Source organism: Cyanistes caeruleus, chromosome 13, assembly GCF_971803275.1.
Source record: "Cyanistes caeruleus chromosome 13, bCyaCae1.hap1.1, whole genome shotgun sequence".
Classification (NCBI taxonomy): domain Eukaryota; kingdom Metazoa; phylum Chordata; class Aves; order Passeriformes; family Paridae; genus Cyanistes; species Cyanistes caeruleus.
In genome coordinates this window covers 10,090,560-10,097,025 of record NC_141713.1, presented here as the reverse complement: position 1 = coordinate 10,097,025, position 6,466 = coordinate 10,090,560, and positions in this window count along the sequence as shown.

Sequence of the window (6,466 nt, the reverse complement as noted above, 5' to 3'; positions counted from 1 at the left end):
CTCAGACTTGAAACCCAGGCTGGGTTGGAAGTGTTGGCAAGGAAAAAGAAAAAATCACTGAACCTGAGTGCACCTGATAAGTGATTCTTGAGACATCCCTACAGCCCTGTGATACGGTGCTCTGTATGTAAGATGTTTTTAGGTATTTTAAGTCTCTTTTGCTTGTGTACTGGAGGTTCCAGTAACTTTGAGTCACAGTAATGGAGTGTGAAACTCAGAGAAAACCCTCCAAAATATTCTTTGAATTTAGTTGTTTTAAAAAGTAGGAGTTAAGAAGAACAGACACAGCTGCAAAAAACAAACTTGTTTTTCACTGTTTTGCATTCCATTATTAAGGCTGCTCCATTTTGACACACTGGCTAAACTGTAAATCTCAAAATTGAAGGGCAGTTTCTTCTAAGGAAGGGAATGCTTCACAGTTTAGATCAGTCTTTACAATACAATTCCATTGAATTGGACAATTCCATTTGGATGCAAAAATAAGTTTTTCCCTGTGAGTGTGGTCAAGCACTGGCACAGGTTGTACACAGAGGTGGCAGAGTCTTCATCCTTGGAGACAGACAAGATACAAGTGGCCACAGACCTGGCAGTCTGCTCGGAGCAGGAGGGGTGGAACTAAGCAAGCTACAGAGGAGCATTCCACCTCTACTTCAATGGTTATGAAGGTGGTTTTTTTCCCTTGTTTTCCAGCTTCAATGATCTGCAATTTTTTTTTTTAATTCATGGAAAAATTAAAATTTTATCAAATGTGAGTTTGATTTTTTTTTTTCCATTTGGAATAATTTACTTATACTAAACTGTCAGATCAAAATATATTTCAAAGTTGTCTTTGGATTTCTAATGCTTTCAGAAGCTAAAGCACTGTTTTATTTTCAAGTAGCCCATACAGCACATTTTCTGGGTGAATGCTTTATCTCTACAGTTTTTGAGGAAAGAAGGGCAACTCAGACTGTTATCCTTTTTGTCAGTGGTGAGCAATCAAAGTTCAAGGTTTTGTGTTCTTGAGAGAGGTTGATGGTGGAGGCTCAGGTATCTCTGGAATTCCTCTTATTGATAAGGAATGTGCAAGATCCTGTTTCCCTGAATACTGAGGACATCAAATAGCTGAGAATAGGTTTTTGCTTGCAGTTCAAAGACTTTTAACCAAGAAGGTGCTTAGATGAAGGAGCTTTCAGCTTTTTGTTAGGGGTGTGCTCCTGGGTATTCTGCTGTCTGGTTTCTGCTCTCTCTCCTTCCTCATGACCTCCTTTCTTTCCTCCTCTTTTCTGTTGGGAGCATTACCAGCATGATTTGAAGTGTCTTTGCACATTTCTTTATCTTGCACAGTATGTTCCTCTGTTCCAGTATGGAGACCATTAATGATGAGGTTTAATCTTTTGGACTCCGTGAAATAAACAAACATGACCATCGTGCCCACCAGCTCAAGCCATCAGTAACAGGAGCTGAAAACAAGCCGATCTGCGTGTCCTTGTCTGTGTTATGGTCCCACTGACTTTCTGGGGTTGCATTAATGGTGGTGAACCTGCCAGACTTAGATTTGGAAACAAAAAAAGTAAGGGTTTTTGCAGTTTCATCAGAGGCTGAAATGTGCTCATGCTGGTTCTCTCCATATTTTGCAGAAAGGCGTGAACTCGGGTATTGTACACACTTTGGAATAAAAGGAAGTTCGACAGGATTGGTACATTTAAAAGTTCAACAATAGTTCAGTTAATTTAATTTCCACTTTGTTGTGACGTGTACCTTCAGCTGCTGTTGCTTTCCCTGCTGGTTCAAGAAGCACAGTCCTGGAAAGATGTGCTGCACCTCTGTTGCTTGCACCTGGATCATCTCTGTGCAAAGGCCAACTCATCTGCCTGACCATCTACTTAGCTGCCAACACATGAAAACACAAGAATTTGTGGGCTCAAAGATTGCAGCAGAAACAATTTTCATAGGGAAGCTTTAGAAATTCTACAAAGTTAACGGGAGTCGAAAGTTCAGGAGGAACGAAACTGAGATAAAGTCATTTTAGTTATATTTTTAAAGACAGACACTGATAAAATCTTGCAAAGGGTCACCATTATGTTGTAAATGCACCCATACAGTTCCTGGCAGCTAGTGATTTTACACATCTAAATAGAGATGTGTGGAGGCACACCCTTGGCAGTTTTGTGCAAGACTGTGGCCTATGTTGGTTAAGCTCTCAAACTTCTTTTCTGAGCAGGAAGTAACATATCATATTCCCAAATACAGGATATGCTTACATTCTACTTTAGATGATGGGTTGGGTAGTGTATCTCTTTTTTTGTGCACTCATGGAGCATGTTAAAGAACATTCTGAATTTCATGTGCTCAATTACCTCATTAACTTTAAATCCCTTCCTATTACTGTGGAATAATTTTAATGCAGATTTTAGAACTAGAAAACCAACACTCTGTTGCCTAATTTGGATGTGAGAAGTCCTAGCACAAAGCTCAACTGGAGTTACTGGTTTTGCACTCTGAGCTTGCTGTGTTTGGTCATCGGGCCCTTTGTGCTGCCATCAGAAAGTCACCCTCCAGTCCTTTCCCAGTGTTAGCAGGGATTTGCCATTCTCACCAAAGCACCGAACCACTGAAAAACCGAGCAGCCTCACCAGGAATGCCGTTCCTTGCATCTGTTGCAAAAGTCAGTGGCTGACTTTGCCTTATGTTCTGACCCTTAGCTAACACCTAAATGCAGTTGTTAGAGAGGAGCAGAACAGCACTGGTGGCCTTCAGTTAATAGCAGATCAGATCTCTTATCTCCAAAGACAGTGCTACCTCCATCTTCCCTCTCTTGGGCTATGTGGCACACTGAGAGCCAATGTTACTTCATCGATTTTAATACATGAGCAGTTTTGCTACTTGAATTTAAAATTTGAATTACTCCATTGTGAGATTGGAGTCTAAATCAGTCACGGGATAATTTATTTAATAGCTGTTAAATATGCAGAATTAACCTTTTATATGTTATTCTTCTCTTGGTGTATCTTGAATTTACTTTGGATTTTATGACCTATTTATTTATGCTTGTTTCTTTTGAGGGAATACATCTCAGCTGTTAAAGCTAACACATTGCTTAGCCTAACTACTTTTTGCCTTTAAGAAACCTTGATATAATACAAAAGGATTACTAAAACTTTGGGACCTCTTCAGAAGGTGTGTGACTCTGGGGTGTACCACAAACCAACAAAGTAACTAAAATTACTAAACAATTCAAAAACTGCAAAGTTACACATTTTCTAAGTTTTAATTCCCCTACTTTCAATGGCAAGAAGCCTCCTCTGTTTCTACTTCATCCCATTACAAAACAGTATATTTTGAATTGCTGCCAGTTACGTGATTGTAATGTTATTTGGTATATTATAGGAAAGGTATTGGACAAATGTTGTCACAAAAAATCAGCAACATCAGCACTAGAAAATCTTCCACAAATAATGGAGGGGACTTACAGATCCCATTAACCTGTGTCATTACATGTTTTTTGCCTTACCTGACAAATTTTAAACTTCCATGTGGTTAAAAAAAAGCTATCTTTAGTTTTTAGGAGTAGCAGTCCGGATGTAAACTGCTGAGTTGCCACTACAGCTGTACCTGGGCAAATCAGAAAAGGACAAACCTGTGGCCAAAGAAAAAATAAGGCATTTGGGAGAATTCACCCCGTTAAAAAAATATGAAAAGTGAACAAATAATAACTCTTTTCTGTCACAGATTACTTCACTGTGGGACAAAAAAAATGTTTTCTACACAGAATCTGTTTGGCCTTGAGTGGGACATTAACTAGATCTCTTTATCAGTTAGCATTTGCAACTTATTTAACTGCTTGAACTCTAGCACTTATTTTGAGCAACTGCAGAACAACAGCACATATCTGGTAAAACTTTTTATAGTGTCAAACAAAGCCAAAACCAGGTCACTTTCATTTAATGGTAACTCATTTAGTTTCTCATCAAAAGGAATGCTGTGGGATTTTTTCTATGCATGAGTCAGTGTTTCATCCATGTGAGGATGAGCAATCAAACAGCAGCATCTTGGCTACTGGATATTGCAATAATGAGGTAAGAGCTTCCTAAGAGATGTTTCTTATCCTTTAGCACCTACTGACATCCTATTAAAGTTGGATTAATGGAATGTAAAACCTATTGGGGTTGACATCACAAACTTTACTAGTTCTAGTGATGATTACATAATAAACTCAATGTGTCAAGGACAGACTGATAGCTTGATTTGAGATATAAAAATGAGATATGGGAACCACGTAACAAGAGGAGTTATGTTTAAACCAGTTATATTCAATCTGAGATAGCAGAAGCTTGCTTCAGGTTAGAGGTCCTTAAATGCTGTAAGGTATAAAATAATGCTTCATTATTTCCTTGTCATTCACAGCTGACAGATGTTGATTTGGAAGGAGATAGCAGACGAATTTTGAGTTGACTTTGCTGTGAATGAAAGGTAACACTTAGCATGACAAATAGCAAATATTTATCCTACTGTGCACTGATTTACAAGATTTAACATCTGAATATACAAGAATTCACCTTTTGGATGACTAGCTCTGCTAGTTTAGGGTCAAATCATGCCATGTTTTGTAAGGCTGCTCGGCTGATGAAGGTAGTAAGAGGATATAAGGTGACTTCCTTAGGCCATGTGCTATCACTGCATGGTCACAGGGATGCATTTCAATGTGGTGCTGTGTCCTGCCTCCACAATACTGAAGGCTCATGCTCTCTCAGACAGCACGAGGCAGAGAGGATGTTGATGACTCATTTTCCTTTCATTTTCATCCCAAGCTCCAATCCAAGTTCCTGAAACAAAGTGTTCTCTCCAACTAAGCTTATCACAGCTGGACTTTCAAATAGATTGATGTTGATCTCTACAGTTTTGCAGGATCAACAGCAAAACAAGGCATTGTGAAATTCCTCACCTTACACACGTTCTCCTAAACTAATCGCTTGTACCAGAGAAGACTCATGCCCAGGCTGTCCTTCAGCTACTTCTTCCTAATTTCCTTGCTTCTTCTAGCTCTTTGATTTACAAATATGCTATCCATAAGGAAGTGTATTTACACTTAGAGGCCAATATGATAATCATGAAAATCAAGTCAGTATCCCCCAAATATTGCTGTGAGATGAGGTGAAGGATCTAGTCACAGAAGAACTGACTCATTAACTTAATGTGGGATGTGAGCTTTATTTCAATTAATTAGAAAGGGAAGAAGAGGGAGAGAGGAAGAAGGAATGAGGTAATTTCTCAGAAATTCTTTATGGTGTCAACCATAAAGAATTCAAAAATCCCCCATTTTCTCTACTTGGGAAGATTCTTGAACCATTTCCCAAAAAAATCTATTGGGCTTCCACTGCTCCTTCTGTTTCTGTTCCCTAAGCCAAGAACTAGCACATGGGAATCTGGGCAGGAACAAATAGTGGCAGATCTGTAGGCTTGGGACCTCTACACAGTAAGAGTGTGAATGGAGTCTCTTTGTTGTGTGATCTTGTACTCAGAACTCATTTAAGTTTTTCCTGCAAAAGCCTAATTTTCCCTTTCTATGGAAGTTGAGAGTCCTAGCAGCCTAATTTTAACATCTATGTAAGATAACATGAATTCTTCTGAAGTTAACTTAAAACAAGCATTAGGAGCTCCCCTGCAGCTGAGGAACTCCCTGCTACACCCTAATTCCAGCTAGCCTCAGTTTCTGGGTCTTCCCAAATTTGCACCTATTGTCTGCAGCGAAGGTGTTCTGACACCAGAATTTACAACTGGGCTTACCAGTTCAGCCTTGCTAAATGGCTGTTAATGCAAAATCGTCTTTGTTTTTTGTTATCTAATGCTGGCATTTTGCAGCAAGGGGAGACAGATGATAACTCAGGATAGCTGACAAATGATCAGGCCTGACAATGAAAAATTAAAGGTTTTTAATTACTTTGAATGTTTGGATTTATTTTATATATAATTACTGTTCTTGTATGGCCATGGCATTTTAGAAAGAGATGAGAGATTTTTCTAGAATCTCTTGAATTTTTTTAAGGAACACAACCAATTTAAGCTAAACCAAATCTGTCTTCCCTTACAAGTTCTTTTTATTCTAGCACAGAGGTTGTTGCAAAAGCTATATAATGACATATATAGTAGAAATTATTGTATAAGGCTTTTCATTTGTGGTGCCGATTCTCCAAGTTTGCAGATTGCATACAGGGAAAAAAAAAAAGACAGGGTTCCACCCCATGGCAGTTCCTAATCTAAACTGGACACTGAGTTGACTGAAGTGGAACAAATGCATCCTCCTTTTTCCCTCCAAATCGGAATTTCCTCCAGTTTGGCTCAGGCCTGTTAGAAGATGCCTCCAACGCGGTGCTAATGGCGGCACGACCATGTGCGAGCAGGGCTGGCAAGAACAGCGTGAACGAATGTGAGCCAGCGCTGTTCCCTGCGCTGCGGCTCCAACAAAGAGCAAGGCCGGCTTCCTCTC